This window comes from Epargyreus clarus, unplaced genomic scaffold, assembly GCF_041222505.1.
Source record: "Epargyreus clarus isolate Ecla_fem2 unplaced genomic scaffold, WU_Ecla_fem_2.2 ptg000006l, whole genome shotgun sequence".
Classification (NCBI taxonomy): Eukaryota; Metazoa; Arthropoda; class Insecta; order Lepidoptera; family Hesperiidae; genus Epargyreus; species Epargyreus clarus.
The window spans coordinates 3,761,729-3,784,260 of NW_027332214.1; the positions used below are offsets into that span (position 1 = coordinate 3,761,729).

General features: G+C 35.9%; 1 protein-coding gene across 4 annotated transcripts in view; it reads right to left on the reverse strand.

Annotated features, from left to right (window-relative positions):
• Positions 1 to 22,532, reverse strand: part of LOC140742702 (uncharacterized) — a 556,758-nt gene that overhangs the window by 226,198 nt on the left and 308,028 nt on the right. The gene's annotated exons all lie outside the window — the stretch shown is intronic.

A 22,532-nucleotide genomic window follows, 5' to 3' on the forward strand; every position in this document is an offset into this window, starting at 1 on the left:
CGCTGTAATAAAGTTTGCTCAACTGGCGCAGTGTTCAGGATGAAAGTAATCTTTAAGAAATTAAAAATTGCGCCTTGTACACTTATCTAGATCGTGGTACTTGCTGTAGATAGAACACGCTGTTTACGAAGCTCGCAATTAATTATTAAAATTCGCTTGTAGAACGGTATTAATATAAAATAATATACGTACCTTTATGTATAGAAAAAGGTCATACAGACTACAAATACGTTACTGGTACAAATACTAAGGTCGACCACAAATGTATTGTTGTTACCTCTGAAGACTTAGCTGAAATCTCTCTTACCACACTCTTAAAATGAGAACATTTCCCTTTATACAAAGATATATGGACATATAATATTATCTACTGAAATTCTGACTTTTATTTTTTGCCTGCAACATATTTATGGCTAGGCGAGGTTAAAATTAATCGTCTCGAGGCTTCTAGCTCAATTAGTTACAACATAATTATTTCGTAGAAGCTTCTGATCTGAACTATCCCATCTATTGTTTTAGTGTAAGTGGTGAGATTAGATTGCCGTTGTCGGGCTCTTTGCGTCAGATCCCGCTGTAATAAAGTATGCTCAACTGGCGCAGTGTTCAGGATGAAACTAATCATTAAGAAATTAAAAACTGCGCTTTTTACACTTATCTAGAAGCTTCTGATCTGAACTATCGCATCTATTGTTTTAGTGTAAGTGGTGAGATTAGTTCGCCGACGTCGGGCTCTTTGCGGCAGATCCCGCTGTAATAAAGTTTGCTCAACTGGCGCAGTGTTCAGGATGAAAGTAATCTTTAAGAAATTAAAAACTGCGCCTTGTACTGTTATCTAGATCGTGTTTGCTGTATCTGCAGCTAAGACACGTTGTTAAAGAAGCAATTGATTATTAAGTTTCGCTTGTAGGAGGGTTTTAATTATATTTAAAAGACAATTTCTATTCGTACCTTTTCTCCCTAGTAACAATAGTATTAAATGTAGTTGTCCTTTGTTTTGAAGCGTGCACGGTATACTTATATGAGACGTTCAAACTCAGGCCTCTGCGTGACAATGCATTTCTGGCCGACCTCAGGTGAGACTAATCCTACCTGGGGTTGATTACTGGTATCTATAGACGGTACTTGCCACCTACCATCAAACTCCGTATAATATGAAAAAAATCTATATCAGGATGTAATATTGACACCAACCCGAATTGGCTCTAAATAGATATGACAGCCAAACTCCAAGATTTTCAAAAACAACACACTAACAGCAAGATTAATCTTATAAATCTTCTTGTTTGCAAAACGACGAAGATTAACTACCTGTTTCACTACTTTGTGCTAAACTTATTCGCAACTTATTTGACAGGTTTTCTCATAAGATCTGTAAAATTTTCTGACTGTAAATTTTGGCGAGAGCAATCTTCGCCAAAATATCTTGGCCAAATATATATCTTTTCCTTTATGAAGAATTTATGATAAATTGGCGTATGTAAGCGGAACAAACATGGTATTTCTTACGCAAAAACTAATGGAGTGGTCTTTCGCCGCGCTATATTTTTTTACCTACATTTTTGAAGTTTCGCACCCAAAGGCCTGTTCAGTACCAAAAAACCTCAGTTCTGATATAATCCGCTAGGGGCGCTGATTGGAAATGTATGGGCAAATACGTAAACAAAGACCGAAACAGTCAGTCGAATAACGTACAAACTCATACTAACGGTACTGGCCGTCTCTCCGTCTGTCACAGGGCTCTATCTCCTGAACCGTAATAAATAGAGACTTGAAATTTACTACTTAACTAAAAATGACCTTTTTTCTTTGTCTACTGGAACATAATAGGTAGACTGTCCGAATTTTTACAACGCATTTACTTCAATGGCTGTTATAAAAACAAATCCTAAATCTGAAATTTTGGTGGTACGGAACCCTTCGTTTGCGAGATCGACGTGCTCTTGACTTACTCTTGACGTGACTTGGCCAATAATCTACGTGTTGCGGCACCAGGGCCAAAAACTCGAGCAGCGAAAACCGTACCGTGTATTCTTAGCTATATTATGTATCCGACTGTATACTGAACCCATTATTTTAAACAAAATCGAACGACGAAACATAAAATAAGATATAAGACATAAATATTGTTCTAGAAATGAGATCAATCTCGTAAAACTCAGTTTGAAATGCGCCACGATCAAGATTGAAATTTTGTAAAGCTTATTCTGTTGCACATCCTCAATTTTTATTATAAACCAAGATCTTACAATTTTACTCTAGTTGTTGACAGCTTCGGTATTAAATGTATATAATCTTTTATTTAACGTCCGTCATCAATATTTGTAAAAAATTCTTATCGTGACAATACGTAAAAGCAGTGATAGCCTAGTGGTTAAGAAACTCGGCCTCTCGTTCGAAGGGTCCGAGGTTCAAATCCCAGGCACGCACCTCTGATTCATCAAATTTATGTGCGTATCAGACATTGATTATCACCTGCTAAACATCGTGAGGAAACCTGCATACCTGAGAGATTTATAAAAAAAATGTCAAAGATATGTAAAGTCTACCAATACGCACTTGGCCAGCGGACTATGGCCTAATCCTTCTCATTATGAGAAGAGACCCGTGCCCAGCAGTGGGACAGTAATGGGTTGATGATGATGATGATGAAATACATTTTCCATTTGTAGTGGCTGCCATAGTGTTGTACTGTGAGTGAAGAAATAGAAGTCGCGGCACCACCGCCTATTTCTGTCTAATAACAGCAGTGTTAAGCAGATATACTTTTCATTCCAGCTTAGTCCTTAGGGGTAGCGGCGCATCTGTAGCTGACCTCAGGTGGGAATATCTAATCCTATTATCGTGATTACAGATGTGGGGCAGTAACCAATTACATCCCATCGACTGCATGGTCGTCTGTTACTCCTATATTATAAAAAATACTGGTGCTATGGGAATTAGGTACAAAATAAATCCTAATTTGTCTACACTGACACGAGTATGTGAAACCGTGAAGTAATGTTTTCGTTTACAAATTCGGCTTAAAATAACATTATGAACAAACTCCCAACAAATGTTTAATTGAAAAATGTTGTAATGTTGCTCTTTACGTAAAGTCCTAAAACGGAGCGTGGGAGTTTAAAACAATATTGTTTTTTAAAGTAAGACATGTAACGCGATATTTATAGGCTTTTACTCGACTGTGGAAGGTAATGTTTTCGAGGGTATGTATGTTTCATTGTTTGGCATGATTTGCAGCACAACCCTTTGGGCACAAGTGGTAAAACAATTCGACATCTATTTCTACCTAATAACAGCAGTGTTAAGCGCTGCTGTGTTCTTTTCGGAGGAGACACACTTTTTCGAGGCGTTCCAGCTCAGTCCTCAGGTGTACTGGCGTGTCTGTGGCCGACCTCAAATAGGAGTATCCTATCCTATCTGTGATTGATTACAGATGTCCATGGGCGGCAGTAGCCACTTACCATCATGTGGACTGCATGCTCGTCTGTTACTTCTATATCATGGTGTATGTATGATATGATGATGTAAATTTTCGTCTATATACATATATGCAGATCGCGATAATTATTTATACATATTTTTTATTTTTATTAATTATCAAGTTGTAGAACGCTTAAGGGTAGAAACAGATGCTTCTAGAAATTCCTAGAAGTGAGTCTCAGTTTCAACGTTAAAAGCATTTCAAAGTTAAAAGCTAAGGCATATCGTTTTAATGAAGTGTAAGTAATTGATCAGTTGAAAATGGTTCACCGTAAGGTTTTCATACATTTGTAAAACATTTTCCATTTGAAGTTCAATTCCCAAAAGGTATCGGTCAATAAAGTTACCTAAACGTTTCCATTTCAGTTGACAATGTTTAAAAACATAAGTAAATAGATAGAATTTTTCGTGTCTTGTTTATGTCTTTTAACAGAATTGTCAAGCGCTGCTGTGTTTTAGTTTGAACGGCGTGGTTTTGTTCATGCTGCATCACGTTTTGGCGATTTGCTGCGTTCATTTGCGATATTAAAAACGCGTGTTATTATGCTTAGTCCCGTTTTTTACGATCAGCGGCTGCACCGAGCATTTAATAGTAGGTGCGACCGGCACTCAAGCTTACGTGGAGTGTAACATGTGATTACTCCATCTGGCTTTCAAAAATCAGCTTAATCGTCGATTGCCGATACTAAAAGTATTATGTCTAATGAGTGTCTTACCCGTTTTTAATATTCACTCTATTCAATGCTATCAATAACAATCAAAGACGAAAAAAAACTGTATATTAAAAATTGTCAAATCTCTGGTTTAAAAACAAAATAAAGAGATAGATTATTAACAACGGCTTTGTTAGAACAAATCAGACAGTATCTAAACCCAGAGCTGCCATAGTAAGTTTCTTACTTACTTACTTCTTTGGCATAGTAGTAGAATTGTTTGGTTTGTGAATTTCGTACATTAATCATTAGTTTCGTGGACCGATGTAACTAAATATCGAGACATTCAATACATACAATATTTACGAGCTCCCGTGCAAATGTTTACTTGCGACTAATTACACAAAGGGTTCCGAGTAAATTCTTAAACAGGCAAACGTCTAAATAACGATGTTGTTTCACTCTTATAGTCCCGCGTGGCGGAGCGAACCCCATAGCGGTCTGGCATGCATTGGGTCCCGGATTCGATCCTCGGTCAGACAGATATCTAAATAATTAATTAGATTCTGTTAAGGGTCTGGGTTAGACACCCAGACCCTTAACAGAATCTACGTAACTACGTAACTACGAATCTACGTAACGTATTCGTCTTTGTGCGTGTTAATGACATGTAAGACACAGAATAAATCCTAGTGTGGGGTTTCGTGTAGATTGTAATCTCTAAGAAATTTAGGCCTAATCCACTATCAGCCAACTGAGGAACCTAGGTCTTGATACTTTGAGAACACTTGGAAGACTCAGGCATATAAGTTACCTCGCGTTATCCTGCTTCATTATTTACGCATGTAATTAATTTCTAAAACCCATATGATTCCTGGGACTCAAGTCCCGAATCTCTAATGTGGAAAGCCGAACCTTATGATATATTATGTTTGATATACACGTATTTATCACAACGTATTCCAAAGGTAACTTATATTATCCTGACTAATATATAAATGCGAAAGTGCGATTGTCTGTTTCTTTGTTACACTTTCACGCCTTAATAAACCGATTGTCATGAAATTTTGTATACACGTTGTCAAGAGTACAGAAAATAACATAGAGTACCTTTAATCCCCATAAAAAGTACTGTTCCCGAGGGATACACAAAAACATCATTGTCATCGACCTCAGATCGCAGGCGAAGCTGCGGTAAAAGCTAGTACGTAATAAATGGATTTAGTACACTGATTACCTCGTCAAATTTCAGCTGAAATCACGAACATCGAATAAATAAAAGAAACTTCTTACGAACGTTACTTTGAATATATTTGTTCAAACGCCCACACATCGTACAAGTAAAACATGTTACTAGGTTTTTCTTTGCTTTGTATGATAAATGAGATTTATCGCAAATTCTCCCTGAGAGTCCGACTGGTGAATGCCGATTGCAAACATTTTATTTTCTGGAGCACGATACGTGCTTATTTCATGTGATAAAGCAAATACGGTAGATATAACCTTAGCTTTTTTTTTGAGCCGGTTAGCTTAGTTCTTTTTGAAAAACAAAAGTTTGTCTATGTTATATGAGGAACTGCGAAAAGTAAGACAATAGCAATATTAACACTAATACTAATAATAACACTAGATTATACTCGTATAATATACAATGCGAGCAAATGTAACTAAAAACATTATTCTCCGCAGTATCGTAAAAACCAACTTGGACTTTAAGTTTTTTTTGTTCATTTATTCAATAAAGAAGAATTACAAATGAACAACATTTAAAATCTGCCAAACTGTTCGCCAGTTTTGACGAATTAATTGGACTGGGCGCGGGCTCAAAGACATTTTTATGTAAATACACAATGACATTACATAAATGTTCATACATAAACGTAAATAATTTATATTTGGCAATAACTTCAATCAATTTGCTCGCCACCATCAATCAACATTTCTAAAATAAACCTATCGAATAGAGTTATTTTCGTAAAATTAGACCCTAATCGAGAAAGATTCGGCGAAATGCTATAAAAGCCACTTTCCCCGGGTGATCGATGCGTGGACCATTACACTATAAGTAGAACGTGTTCCTCATCCCGTTTCCACTAAAATCAACTATTACGTACATAATATATTTCCTCAAGGGCCCAAAGGATCACCTATAAAAAGTATATTAAAGGAATCCTATCGCGTAACGTCGCTATTAAATATTGAATGGGTTTATTAGGCGTAACGGGTACGACACGACGGCCCGATTTTACAAAAATTGTAAATTACAATTTTTCCCTTGAAATTTACGTAAATAATTGGATGTATATTAACAGCCTATTATTCCTGCCATTCGCTCTTACACTGAAAAATAAGATTAAAATGTTCCCATTAATTCGCTATTATATTTATACACGACAACAAAATACTGCTGTAAAAGTTTTAATTATTATTTACTTGATTGGATTTATTTATTGGTTAGCATGAGTATCAGTAAATGAGTCAGTTTAAATTTAAGTCAAATGATATTATTGTCCCCGTTAAATATCGTATGATTGGAATTTTATTACAGTTAATAAACTATATCATATTTGAATATCACTTATTAGTTATAAGTATAATATTATATTTCTTAGTAATAATTCCTAATTCGACGTTCTCTATTCTAGCACGTAGATTAATCGAATTGGAATTAAAAAGATTGGAGAATTAAATTACCTGTATAAAAATCTCCTCTCCAAAGCTTAAGGTAAAGTAAATACTTTGTCGTTCCAATCGTATATTACGGACGTCGTCGCGTCGTGTCGTAGTCGTAATCGCGTGTAACAAACGTGCTTCACTTTAACAGAAAATATACGAATCCGAGGCAGTGTTTATTCGCTGAAATATGCGCTCGACAAAAAGTCCTTTGACGTACGGTCCAACTTTGTGCATAGTGGAACAGTAACGATAAATGGAAATTACGTGAGCTATTGTTCATTCTTTCATATTTCATATGAGCTTACGTGCGCGGGACCGCCTATTTATACGTCAAAATCACAGCTTTTGCAAAGAGGCTATTTCTGTGTTACCGCTAGAGTGTTGTGGTGTTGAGGGGCACAAATTTACAAGAGGCATTTTAACTTTGAACTCAGAAGTAGGTTGAAAGTTGGTAGGACTAGTATAGTTCAAACATAGGTACCGCCGTCACACCCATTTCTAGCGTGAAGCAGTTTTTGCGTTAAAGTGAAAGAGTGTGGATGCCGTGTGATTTGACCTACATATAAGATATACGGTTTCAAGAAAAACACTTGTTCTATACGGACCTAGTACATCCATAAGTGACAGTGACCACTTACCATCATATGCTAAAAATCTTCTTCAATCTATACTAATATTATAAAGAGGAAAACTTTGTTTGTTTGTTTGATTGTAATGAATAGGCTCAAAAACTACTGGACCGATTTTAAAAATTCTTTCACCATTCGAAAGCTACATTATGCACGAGTAAGATAGATTATATTTTATATAAAATATATATGATAAATAGATTTTGAGAAGGTACAAAATTTGCCGGGTCAACTAGTTTGAAAATAAAAGCACCTTTTACGTGAATATAACTATTATCATAAAAAAACTCTAAATGAAAGCCCCATCACTATTGGTCTATTTTAATATAAGAAACCCTTAGACAAACAGATAGACTTATATAAATTCAAAAAACATTTGAACAAAGTTTGCGCGTATCAAAGAAATACGTCGACTTAGAAAATACTTCTTGCAAATTTCTAACATTTATGTACGTACTTTAATTTTATTTATTTGAATAAATTAGACCTTTAGGGACTCTTTATCTAAAAGTCTAGAAATGATATCTGAAAATACCCGTTTATGTTCAGTTCATTTAACGTGATAAGAATAGTTTTCTTTTCAAAGTCTTCGCAAAGAATCAAAGCTTTTATAAGCTATTTAAATATTAGTCTTTCAGGCGTCTCTCCAAAGAGTAATTTTGAATGGTTTTTAAGTAAGTAGGCACGGATTACTAAGCCTCTACCAATTAAAAGTGAAGCAGTGTGGTAGATAAAAGAGGTATGAATACCAATACCCAATAAATTTAGAAATCGAATGAGCCAACTCAGAATACCTAAATGAGACTTTTAAAATCGCCAATCAACGATTCATCTATTTTAAAGCTAGATACAGCAGCTGTCCCTGTAGTTCCGGGGCTAGAACAGGGCTACGGTATCCCATGCTTGTTAAAAGGGGGCTTCCGAGGTTGCAGGCGGCAAGAGTGAGTGCTCAAACCGACCAGCAAGCAACCCCGGGAAGGACGGAAGGAAGGAAGGGGTGGTCGCTTCCCACACATAACGTCGCCCACATAACTCGGCGTCGCTCCCAAGTCGTCAGGTACCTTTTGAAGGTTTCCCCCTCGTAAACAAAAAAAAGATAGAGCGGCTAGTATGCTTAATGGTCGCCAATGAATCGCCGGCTTTGTATGAGAGCTCTTTATGCACCTTTTTTGAAGAGCCCCGTGTCATAGCGCTCCGGGAATACCTCAGGAGGAAGCTCATTCCACATCTTACACGTCTGCGGCAGGAACGTCCATGCAAACCGAACCGTGGAAGACCGCCACGAGCCCAGTTGGTGTGGATGGAACTTCATCCTTTGACGAGTGGTGCGATGGAGGAATGTTGACGGAGGTACCAGGTCAAATAGTTCCTCGGAACACTCACCATTGTAAAGCCGGTAGAACACACAAAGGGAACGTAATTCCCTCCGCAAACTTAAAGATTCTAACCGATCGGAGATCATCGGGTCGTTGACGAATCGGAGGACCGCGCATTTCTGCACGAAGTCAAGTGGGTTAAGATGTTATTGGATAAAAGGAATACCACGTATAATACTTGTATACTAACTTGTATAATGTCTCGCATGTAGAGCACTCTTATACACGGTTGAGTATTATCTGCACACTAGAACCACTTATCTAGTCGTAGTCTTTATAATTGAATTTGGTCGGATTCCATTCTTTCATTAAAATTGAATCAGTGACGCCGCATACAATACTCACAGTCTAGCAACCTAATCGTTATGGTCTTGTCTTACCGTCGACGATCAAAATCTACACGAAGCTAGAAAATAATTAGATAAGCACGTCATGGTATTAAAATCGAAATTGACACCGTGTGCGTTTAGTTTCTTTATGTAAGTCAAATAAGTACACATTTCATCGGATTTCAAATGATCACTCCCTCCCATGGGATTTTGAACTAAAATAAAAAAATACTATATATTAAATTCAAACTAATTATTAAATTCAAATACGACTGTCTTACCAAAAATCAACCACATTTGCGTGCTTGCTGGCATCAATTCTAATTTGGTATGTCCATTTACTAATACTTGAAATTACAATAGTTGTGTCTGTGTCAGCTGTCACTATGTTACATCATATTCTTACAACGTCTTTACTACTTTTGATTTTCAAATTTAATCGCATATAGCTTTTCAACTGAAAGTGAAACAGGTATCTATCCAGCCAGTAATTGGACCTACGTTAATTATTCACGTAACATACAGCCGGGTGGGCCTCCGGAGTGGAAATCTTGTGGCTTAAGACCACTAGCAATCGTCGACCACTGTGCGGGGACTAATTACGTTAATAATGAATCGCTAGAAATATGTTTTCAGTTTTAGATCGCTGTAAATAAAAATGATCAATTAAAAATAATTATACACATCTACCTGGTTAAAAAACTAAAAACCACGCTAAAATCGCACAAGGAAAATCGTTAATCCTGACGATCCTGATGAATGTGACAAAATTATTAAAATCGTGTATTGTCATAGGTTCTTGATAAATTTTCAAAATTTTTAATTAATTGGACCGTTCAAAGTGGGTAAGTATTGAGTTCAAAGATTTCTTTACATATATAAATATCAAGCTAATATAAAAGCATGGAAAAATTTACGGTTTAAGAAACTCAGAATTCACTTACATGATAACGTATAATCTACTTAATCTAATTATAATAATAATGCAATAAAAAAATCATACAAACTCGGCATATTAAAAAATAAATAGTTTTTAAAATTTTAACAACAATCTTTCGCAGTGGATCACTGAGTCCCAATAGCATTGGTTTATAAGTGCTTTCTATTCCCAAAAGGGAGGTCAAAGTCCTTAGGGGTAGTTATATTTGCGTTGCGATCTTCAAAGTGTAAATTGTATTCTAAAATAAAAGTATGCAAACTGTTCTATACGGACCTAGTACATCCATAAGTGACAGTGACCACTTACCATCATATGCTAAAAATCTTCTTCAATCTATACTAATATTATAAAGAGGAAAACTTTGTTTGTTTGTTTGATTGTAATGAATAGGCTCAAAAACTACTGGACCGATTTTAAAAATTCTTTCACCATTCGAAAGCTACATTATGCACGAGTAAGATAGATTATATTTTATATAAAATATATATGATAAATAGATTTTGAGAAGGTACAAAATTTGCCGGGTCAACTAGTTTGAAAATAAAAGCACCTTTTACGTGAATATAACTATTATCATAAAAAAACTCTAAATGAAAGCCCCATCACTATTGGTCTATTTTAATATAAGAAACCCTTAGACAAACAGATAGACTTATATAAATTCAAAAAACATTTGAACAAAGTTTGCGCGTATCAAAGAAATACGTCGACTTAGAAAATACTTCTTGCAAATTTCTAACATTTATGTACGTACTTTAATTTTATTTATTTGAATAAATTAGACCTTTAGGGACTCTTTATCTAAAAGTCTAGAAATGATATCTGAAAATACCCGTTTATGTTCAGTTCATTTAACGTGATAAGAATAGTTTTCTTTTCAAAGTCTTCGCAAAGAATCAAAGCTTTTATAAGCTATTTAAATATTAGTCTTTCAGGCGTCTCTCCAAAGAGTAATTTTGAATGGTTTTTAAGTAAGTAGGCACGGATTACTAAGCCTCTACCAATTAAAAGTGAAGCAGTGTGGTAGATAAAAGAGGTATGAATACCAATACCCAATAAATTTAGAAATCGAATGAGCCAACTCAGAATACCTAAATGAGACTTTTAAAATCGCCAATCAACGATTCATCTATTTTAAAGCTAGATACAGCAGCTGTCCCTGTAGTTCCGGGGCTAGAACAGGGCTACGGTATCCCATGCTTGTTAAAAGGGGGCTTCCGAGGTTGCAGGCGGCAAGAGTGAGTGCTCAAACCGACCAGCAAGCAACCCCGGGAAGGACGGAAGGAAGGAAGGGGTGGTCGCTTCCCACACATAACGTCGCCCACATAACTCGGCGTCGCTCCCAAGTCGTCAGGTACCTTTTGAAGGTTTCCCCCTCGTAAACAAAAAAAAGATAGAGCGGCTAGTATGCTTAATGGTCGCCAATGAATCGCCGGCTTTGTATGAGAGCTCTTTATGCACCTTTTTTGAAGAGCCCCGTGTCATAGCGCTCCGGGAATACCTCAGGAGGAAGCTCATTCCACATCTTACACGTCTGCGGCAGGAACGTCCATGCAAACCGAACCGTGGAAGACCGCCACGAGCCCAGTTGGTGTGGATGGAACTTCATCCTTTGACGAGTGGTGCGATGGAGGAATGTTGACGGAGGTACCAGGTCAAATAGTTCCTCGGAACACTCACCATTGTAAAGCCGGTAGAACACACAAAGGGAACGTAATTCCCTCCGCAAACTTAAAGATTCTAACCGATCGGAGATCATCGGGTCGTTGACGAATCGGAGGACCGCGCATTTCTGCACGAAGTCAAGTGGGTTAAGATGTTATTGGATAAAAGGAATACCACGTATAATACTTGTATACTAACTTGTATAATGTCTCGCATGTAGAGCACTCTTATACACGGTTGAGTATTATCTGCACACTAGAACCACTTATCTAGTCGTAGTCTTTATAATTGAATTTGGTCGGATTCCATTCTTTCATTAAAATTGAATCAGTGACGCCGCATACAATACTCACAGTCTAGCAACCTAATCGTTATGGTCTTGTCTTACCGTCGACGATCAAAATCTACACGAAGCTAGAAAATAATTAGATAAGCACGTCATGGTATTAAAATCGAAATTGACACCGTGTGCGTTTAGTTTCTTTATGTAAGTCAAATAAGTACACATTTCATCGGATTTCAAATGATCACTCCCTCCCATGGGATTTTGAACTAAAATAAAAAAATACTAAATATTAAATTCAAACTAATTATTAAATTCAAATACGACTGTCTTACCAAAAATCAACCACATTTGCGTGCTTGCTGGCATCAATTCTAATTTGGTATGTCCATTTACTAATACTTGAAATTACAATAGTTGTGTCTGTGTCAGCTGTCACTATGTTACATCATATTCTTACAACGTCTTTACTACTTTTGATTTTCAAATTTAATCGCATATAGCTTTTCAACTGAAAGTGAAACAGGTATCTATCCAGCCAGTAATTGGACCTACGTTAATTATTCACGTAACATACAGCCGGGTGGGCCTCCGGAGTGGAAATCTTGTGGCTTAAGACCACTAGCAATCGTCGACCACTGTGCGGGGACTAATTACGTTAATAATGAATCGCTAGAAATATGTTTTCAGTTTTAGATCGCTGTAAATAAAAATGATCAATTAAAAATAATTATACACATCTACCTGGTTAAAAAACTAAAAACCACGCTAAAATCGCACAAGGAAAATCGTTAATCCTGACGATCCTGATGAATGTGACAAAATTATTAAAATCGTGTATTGTCATAGGTTCTTGATAAATTTTCAAAATTTTTAATTAATTGGACCGTTCAAAGTGGGTAAGTATTGAGTTCAAAGATTTCTTTACATATATAAATATCAAGCTAATATAAAAGCATGGAAAAATTTACGGTTTAAGAAACTCAGAATTCACTTACATGATAACGTATAATCTACTTAATCTAATTATAATAATAATGCAATAAAAAAATCATACAAACTCGGCATATTAAAAAATAAATAGTTTTTAAAATTTTAACAACAATCTTTCGCAGTGGATCACTGAGTCCCAATAGCATTGGTTTATAAGTGCTTTCTATTCCCAAAAGGGAGGTCAAAGTCCTTAGGGGTAGTTATATTTGCGTTGCGATCTTCAAAGTGTAAATTGTATTCTAAAATAAAAGTATGCAAAAATGTGTTAAAAATTCACCCAATACCCATCACACTTTCATTCAGAATAAAACGAAATTGGCTTCTACTTTCTGCCTCATTCGTAAAATAACACAAAATACTTTTATTTGATAGTACAAGTTTAGAAACTTTTTATGGATCGTCAAACGAGCGCTGATAAAGTTTGGCTCGGTAATTTGGCAGTTGCGCCCAAGAAAATTTATGTAGACAACAAAAGGTGAAAGATATAGTCCGGCAAATATTTCTGTGCGTGTGGTTGCGCTATGGGCGATCATAATGTTGCTAGGTTATTAAAACTGTCCAAAAAGTGGGAAATTTTAACGATTATCTCTAATATTAATGCGAAAAACATTTTATTCACAAAAGACAAATGTTGTAGGACTTACGATTGCATTTTTGATAAAACTAACGGAAAAAATAAAAACTTTTGCGTAAATTGAAAAATTGTTCAATGAAGTTGACAACAAATGAACTTAGATTAAAACTTAGTTGTTTCCAAAAATCGCCCCACGCACCGATAACTTTGTTCGACCATACTAAAGACTTGTATGTAAGTCAAGTTTATAGCCATTGAATTACAGATAATGCCACGTAACTTTCCAAAGCGCTTTGAAAACGGCGCATTTGGTAGAAAGAGCCACAATTTGCAGGTTTATGTGCGTCCTGGTATAATGGAGATTGAGAGTCGATCGTCGACTTACAGAAGCGCATTCAGCTGCTGACTTTGGTGAATATTGGTGAATACTTAGCTTACATGAAGGAAGCAAATTCTTGCACGAAGGAATCCCATAAGCATTAACATGTTGTGAAATGTTTCACTTAAGGTACAATAATCCAAAAATGATTTCCAAGATCCAAGAAATTCATTTCCACTTTATAACCGTAGAGCAAACATCGTGGAACAAATATCGGCAATTTACAATTGTAGTGAGGGTAATGTAGAACATCATAAAACTTATGTTGAAAAAAAATTTAAGAAGTGCCTTAGTAGATAGAAAGGGTGATTTTCCTGTAATCCATACTAATATTATAAAGAGGAAAACTTTGTTTGTTTGTTTGATTGTAATGAATAGGCTCAAAAACTACTGGACCGATTTTAAAAATTCTTTCACCATTCGAAAGCTACATTATCCACGAGTAACATAGGCTATATTTTATATGCAATATAATTGATAAATAGATTTTAAGGCGGTACAAAGTTTGCCAGGTGAGCTAGCTAGAAATAAATTCAGCTAGACAGAAGAAGTATTAACGTCGGATTAAGAAGAAAAATAAAGGTTAGTAATGAAGGCAACGCGCCTGAAACAAATGCATTTTCTCAAATCCTGTTTTTGTACTTACGTCAATGTAATTCTAAAGGTGCGATAATTATATGATTTAGAGATCGTCATTACGTTCTGAACCTTAAGCTGTAGTAACCAACCGCACTTGATCAGTCCAAAACTCTTTCAAAATGTATGAGCAAAGGTCACCCAGCAGAAGAACAATAGATTTATGACGATGCAAAAGATAACAACTGCGATTTTAATCACAATTTACACAGTAATCACATGGTATCAAATACATACGCAATTCATGAAAGTGCAACGTCCGTAAAACCTGATTTATTACTATTTACTCAACGAGACAAGACGAGACGAATCTTGGTTATTCATCTCCAGAGCTCTAGTCTCACGTCGCTTTACGATCAGTCCCCGCTGAGATATATTTATCATAGCTTTACAAAGCTATGATAAACACTTATTTAGATAACATTTATTATTGTAGCTGCAAACGATTTGGGAATTTCAAAGTGTGTACGATTTTCAGTGCGCTTATTTTATCATAGCATGACTCGTCAGGTCGTCGAATGAGAATCACCCATTGACAAAGCAAAAATAGTCCAAGTGTGGCGAAACTAAAGTTTCATCCTGAACATTTGAAGGTGGTAGAACTCTTTGTGGTTCGACTCCGGTGGCACCACCGCCACACCTATTTCTACCTAATAACAGCAGTGTTAGGCGCTGCTGTGTTCCGGTTTGAAGGGTGTGGTAAGGGAGAAAGACTTTTCCGAGGCGTTCCAGCTTAGTCCTCAGGGGTAGCGGCGCATCTGTGGCCGACCTCAGGTAGGAATATCTAATCCTATCTGGGCTTGATTACAGATGTTCATGGGCGGCAGTAGCCACTTACCATCAGGTGGACTGCATGCTCGTCTGCTACTCTTATATTATAAAAAAAAAATCCTCAACCAAAGAAATCTTAACGGAAATAAGAAAAGTAGACAACATGTTCTGTCAGAATTAGAAAGATGATCTGGGCAAGTCTGCTTTAAACAAACAACTTTTATTATTTGAGCTCCTTATCTTCGTTTCCTTTAATTCTAGTACATGAACAGCGCTTAACATACGAGTCTGTCATAAGGAAGTAGGTGTGGTCAGGTACACCTTGCAAAGGAAATAGGTTAGGTTCTATCACCTTTCAGGTATTAAATATCTAGTTGTACCGTTTGTGTAACTCCACATGTGATATCTCCTCAATTTTTGTACAAAAATAAGTTTTCCCTGATAGCAAGTTATTCTTTTCAGATTATAATAACGCGATTATTTTCACAAACTCGATTATGCTAATCAAAAACAATTTAAGAAGTCCATTTATAATGCAATCCTGATGATAATATTCTCATCGTGGAATCAGAAGATTTTATCAGGAGCTCCACTCTGGAAACCGTAAACTCAATCTAGTTACATTTTATCCTGAAATTTAGTATGTGGAAGATTCAGTGGGTGATAAATCGATCTAGATAGGTGTCATCCCGGGGAAAACTCGCTTCCACTAGCTAAACTTGTTACAAGGCAATATAAGAGACATTGTATATTATACAAGCCCCAGCAAAAATCTGTGAAGCGACTAGAATTATTTATTTATGAGATTTATTTACATACTAGTTTTTGTCCGCGGCTTCGCCCGCGTTTAAAAGAAAATAATATGACATACTAACATACATAAAACTGAAAATTCGAACCTTAATTGGAATGACAGTGGCGCCATCTGGCGAAAATTGGTCGTACCAACTCTGAAACCTTCGTGGGTTCATGGACAACAACTTTGCTAAAGATCATCACTTGATCAAATGCATAGTTTACGATTCAATCCTTACTAATATCGATTAAAATAATAGATTTTTCTGGTCCAAAAGATCGATTCTCCGATTAATCGATTTAAGATCGCCATCCCTAGTTCCTGTGGGATTTCCGGGATAAAAACTATCCTATGTCCTTTCTCGGGACTCAGACTATCTTTGTAGAAAATTTCATTAAAATCGGTTCAGTGGTTTAGGCGTCAAAAGGAAACCTTCAAAAGGTACCCGGTGCCGTGGAAGCGACACAGGGTTACGTGAGACTCTTACCGCACTAAAACCTTCCCGGTGCCCGTCCTCGACGCTGCCGGAGTCCTCTTAGCGCGGTGCCCCGTCGGGCTCCGCCCAGATGAGCTTGACACTCGCCACACCGTCTGGTATGCACGACGGTATGCGACCACACATACTCGTACCGCCGTCCTTCCCGGGGTAGAGTTATTAAAACTAACAGACACTTAAGTTTACTGTATTGTAACTTAGAACGTAACGTAAGGTTTGTGAAGAAATAAATAAAGGTAATTCTGTAATATACAAAATATATTTCGAGAAATATAGAGTAGACGTTACTACATGTAACACACATTTCAACAATTAATTGGCGCTAACGACAATAAGTTTGTCTTCAATTAACGGAGACACGTCCTCGCCAAATTACTTCGTTAAATAAAGCCCAGTATGTCTAATATTGGCTTAATTTCGCAGCCATCGCAATACGACACATCTGTCGTCGGCAGACACTTATTCAATATCGTAGTGATTTATGAAATAATTATTCAGGACACCATCGGCCCGTTCAGCCCTGTTGTAAGGGTGGAAGAACGAGATTCGGTTGACGAAGAAACTTCATTCAACTCCGAGCCATTATGTTTTGCGTACGTTTTACGAAATATCCGATTAGTTTGTGAGCTTTGAAAGTACGGTTAATTTAATTTGTGATTCTGGCTGATGTTTTATTTGATTGTTTTTTTTTATAATATAAGAGTAGCAGACGAGCATGCAGTCCACCTGATGTTAAGTGGCTACTGCTGCCCATGGACTCTGTAATCAACCCCAGATAGGATTAGTTATTCCTACCTGAGGTCGGCCTCAGATGTGCCACTACCACTGAGGACTAAGCTGAAACGCCTCGGAAAAGTATGTCTCCCTTACCACACCCTTTAGAACGGAACACAGCAGCCCCTAACACTGCTGTTATTAGGCAGAAATAGGCAGAAACTACAAAGGGTTCTACCTTCAAACTATTTTATATTTTTATTCTTATTTTGTATATTATTTTTATTTCAAATAAGACTCCTATAGCTCAAGAAATATTTTCATTTGTAAGTTTTTTTTTTATTACAGGAGATATATTAATATACGTAACATAACTAAACCATATCTAACATATTATATTAAGATATTAAAATAATTTATTTAGAACTTGGTTTGACACACTTTTGCGTGCGTAGATATAAACAATTAAACATATCTGATATATTAGGATATATTCAGAAGTATTCAGTTAATTTCGTTAAATATAAGCAAAAAACACCTTAATAGGATTTGGGGTTGCAAACATCCCTTGTGAGCAAATGGCTGTAAATCGTAACGTAAAGAGGCTTAAGTAATTAAACAATTATGTGGGACGTCGCTAATGATACTGAGGGAAACAATTTTTTATTTACGAAATTAATTATTTTGAGAGTTCCTTCAATTTATTAGGAGACGTTACGTCATGTTTATTGCGTTATGTAATATTGTTGACTTCAATATCTATCATTGTAAGTTTTACTTTTACGATATTTTATTGTAAGATCTTTGATAAGTAAAATAGACAAAAAAATACATTTTTGGAGAAAATGTACGCATAAATAACTAATACTACGTAATTAACGTAATAAATAAATAAGTATTTCAAACATTTTAGGGAAATTTTAGCACGGAGACTCGGCAGAACTTTATTTACCCAACAATTCAATTTACAAAACTGGTTACACTTGTTAGGAGTGATCTATCTATGTATTTTACTCATCTAAGTCACCTAGAACTTAATTACCTTAACTAATTTATGTATGGTTTATATTTGAATACACAACGTATGTATGAATTGTATCAAAAATCATCAGTGATTGTCTATTGGTTGAAACATATGTTCTCAATCGAGGGGTCCGAGGTTCAAAAAAATTTTTTTCAAAGGTAAGTGAAGTCTACCAATATGCACTTGACCAGCTCGGTAGACAACGCCCGGACCCCTTAAGGCAGCAATACCTACGCAAGGCAGTAGCATAACAGTTATAAGGTAGTCGTTTTCGGCCATATTCAAAACAGGATTCTCATGACGTCTAAGAGATAATTCTTAATCATTCTTAACTTAAATGTCGTGCACATCGTTTATAAGATTAAAGAACTAGATTTTTCTAAGAATAGTCTTTAATATCACTTCATAATCAAATCAACGATGAATTCATCTAACTTAAAGAGCTTAAAGACTTACAATTTTCATTATCGCTGTTGCTTCTTCGAACCATATGCTTTGTCGTCACCAACTTAAGGCCTTAATTAATTCACTCCACCGAGACAATAGATCGGGGCGATACTTCCTATCTCGAAAATATCAAAGGTTATATGGAAATAGACTTAAATGAGAACCAGTCTTGCGAAGTGGCAAACACTTTGGCCAATATTTGTCCAAACGTGTGGCTTTGTTGTATTTATATCACAAAATTATTGTAATCGTTCGATTATTTGGCCACCAACCTATATTTGTTGTGATTAATATTTAATATTTTTTTTACAGGTCATCTTTATTTTATTATTAAAGATATATTTAATGAGAGGCGACATACTTACAATATTTTAAGAAATATTTCGCTTATATGGAATTCGATTTACTATAGTAAAAATTAAAATAAAAGTCGTTGTAATTTACATCAGTTCTTAATAATAATTAGTCGGTCCAATTTTTGCCTTTCAAGATCAAAATTTGATCATTTCTAGTAGGCAGATATTGGAAAATTCCGAACTTTAGTAGGTAACACATTGGGTGCATTGATTCTAGTAAAGCATGTTCCCCTGATATAAAACATATATACCTAACCAGGATATATTCCCTCCCGTGGGAGGCCACGTGTATACATTTACGAATTTCAGGCCGAAAGCATCGATTCAGTCCTTCTCTATTAATACTTATATGTACAAAGGGATGTGATTTTATTACCAACGAGCTTTTGCCCGCGGCTTTGCTCGCGTTACGAAGTAATATCCTTTTGGGGGTAAAATTGATCAAAATCCTTTCTTAGTCATAACATCTACCTGCATGCCAAATTTCAGCCCGATCCGTCCAGTGGTTTGGGCTGTACGTTGATAGATCACTATGTCAGTCAGTCACCTTTGAGTTATATATTACCAATATTTAAATAGGAACCCCACTACCCAACTACTGAAACCTGACTAAAAATTGTTTTGTTCGCTATTGAAACAGAACAAAATCGCGCATCAAAGAACACTACCTAGCTTTACAATTTGACTGTAGAAGTCAAAAGTAACTTTGAAAATGTAATGAAAATAGATATGATGATGAACCAAGTAGGTAATTAACTAAGAAGCCGGTTTAAATTGTATTTACGAAGTTAACTGAAGAGAACTGAAATTAAAATAATAACAGAATATTCGACATTGTGAAATATTCTTGAGAATGTACGAGTATATTTGAATAATGTTCTAACTTAATATATAATTTAAACAAATGAGAAAACTTAACTTATATAAAATAATTAACGAAGTCATTACTTCATTATTTGCATAGTGTAATTTATATTATTGTAAAATTGTAGTTGAGCTGTCTGTACATTGAGAATATTTCAAAAGTTTTTTTTTAATAAATATCGGCCTGTAAAGGTAACTAAATAAATAACAATGATAAAAGTTGATTTGTCTGTTTGTCAATGAAGAAATAATGGAAATAAAAAATAATGGAACCAAACCAGAAGAAACCGGATTGGTTAATGGAATCAAAAGGGGCGACGAAATGAGATGTTTCAAGATTAATTATATGGAAAACTACCCAAGTAATAAGAAACTCGGTTTTAGTGCGAGTTTCAGAGGTCAGAGGATTTTTCAACTAATGAGTGTATTAGAAAATAATTGTCACTTGCTGAAATAGTGAACGAAAATATCGTGAGTAAACCAGCATGCCTGAGAGTTTCAAAGCCCTCTTATTCTGAGAGGTGACCAGTGTCCAGTGGGACAGTAATGGCTTGTTGACGATAGGGTTTTATTAAATATTATTTACCCGTGGCGTCGCTCGCGGTCAGAGGTCGATGATAACAGTTGTTTTTATCTATCCCTCGGGAACAGAACTTTGAAAAAGTAACTTATGTCCTTCTGGACCCGTGACAATGTACATAATTTGATGAGGTTTTGTAGTTAAGGCGTGAAATCGTATCAAACAAACAAACAAACTCACTAACGCTTTTATAATAATATTTCACACAAACTATTTCACATAAAGGCATTAAATACATACATAATTTGCCGCTTAATGAGCCTTTAAAACCATAACGAGCTAGGAGGCTTTGATTAATGAAATATTCCTGTTTCCTTTAAGACAAAGGCATTTCCGCTGAAACTACCTGAAATAGAGTAGGCGACGGTAGAGGCAATAAGTTACAACAGTATTAGTCAATATGTATTTGAGAATATTCTCCGATATGTTTGCATAACTTCTGAATATATATACCTACTAGTGGTGCCCGCGGCTTCGCCCGCATTTTAAAGAAATAATATGACATACATAAAACGGAAAATTTTTACTTGCATTGGAATGACAGTGGTGCCATCTGTCGAAAATTGGTCTTACCAACTCCCAAACCCTCGTGGGCTCTTGGACATCAACTTTGCTAAAGATCATCACTTGATCAAATGCATAGTTTCCGATTCTATATCTAAAAAAAACTTTTTCCCACGGACTAAATTGTGAATCTAAACCATTCTCAAGTCCCTTTGAACACACACAACAAATTTCATCAAAATCAGTCCAATCGTTTAGGAGTTCAGTGACATACACACACACATAAGAAATATATATATAAAGATATCTCTCGTTTTTGATAAATTATTTTTATAGATATCCGTGAGGATGTATAAAATCGAAATGTAGTTATTTCTGTAAATTTAAGTGCAATTTAGAAGATTTTTTTTTACTGTAACGAATTACAAAGCGTTTAACTTCTTTACCGATTTCCCAGTACTTTTTTTCGCGTATATGTATTTCTTTCTACTCATAAATAGATATATAGGGATTTTATTCTATCCCGATATGCGTTATACTGTTACGCTATGTTGACGAAGGAACACCATAGATCACGAAGGAATACTTATTGGCGTACGACCCTACTTTATCTTTCGTTACTAAAAATGTTACTAGGCTTTCTAAAAAACTGAATAAAAGACTTTCCTCTTTATTGCTTCTGATCTATTGATTACGTGTATATCATGATCTGTTCCTCTTCATCCGTATGTATTAGAAAAGGACAGCGCTACACTGATGTCAGACTAAGTTATTCCTACTACAAACTACCCAACATGAAGAGTAGGCGTACGACAGACGCAATAAGTCACGTCAATGGCTCAGCTATGCTTCGGGACATGTTAACAGCCCCTCGATAAATGTTTCTGTTGTGTAACGCATCTTTATTAGTGGGCGACGGGTTATAGATTGTGGGATTAAGTTTTGTTGGCAATTTTTATGTTCTCTCAGTATGTATGTACTGCGTAAGATATGAGTTGGGTTAAGTTATGTCGTAACGTCGTGTCGTTAAGCAGTGGAACTTAGTGATTGTAACGCGGCCTTGGAATGATGAGGTCCAAAGTTCGAATCAGAGGCACGCACCTTTGATTTTACAGTAACATGCGTATTGAAAATTAAGTAATCTTTAGCGGCGAAGGAAAAGGTAATGAAGAAACTTAGTACACACGTAGTCAGGGCTTCAGAACCTTTTCTCAACCTATTTCCATGCATAGGTAGGTTGCCTTCTATCTCGATATGATTTTATTTCGTCTTGATAGAGTATAACATTGGAAACTTATTTTTTTATCCTGATTAGCTTACTAACAATGCTATCAAATTATTTTATTGCGATCGACCTCTGACCGCGA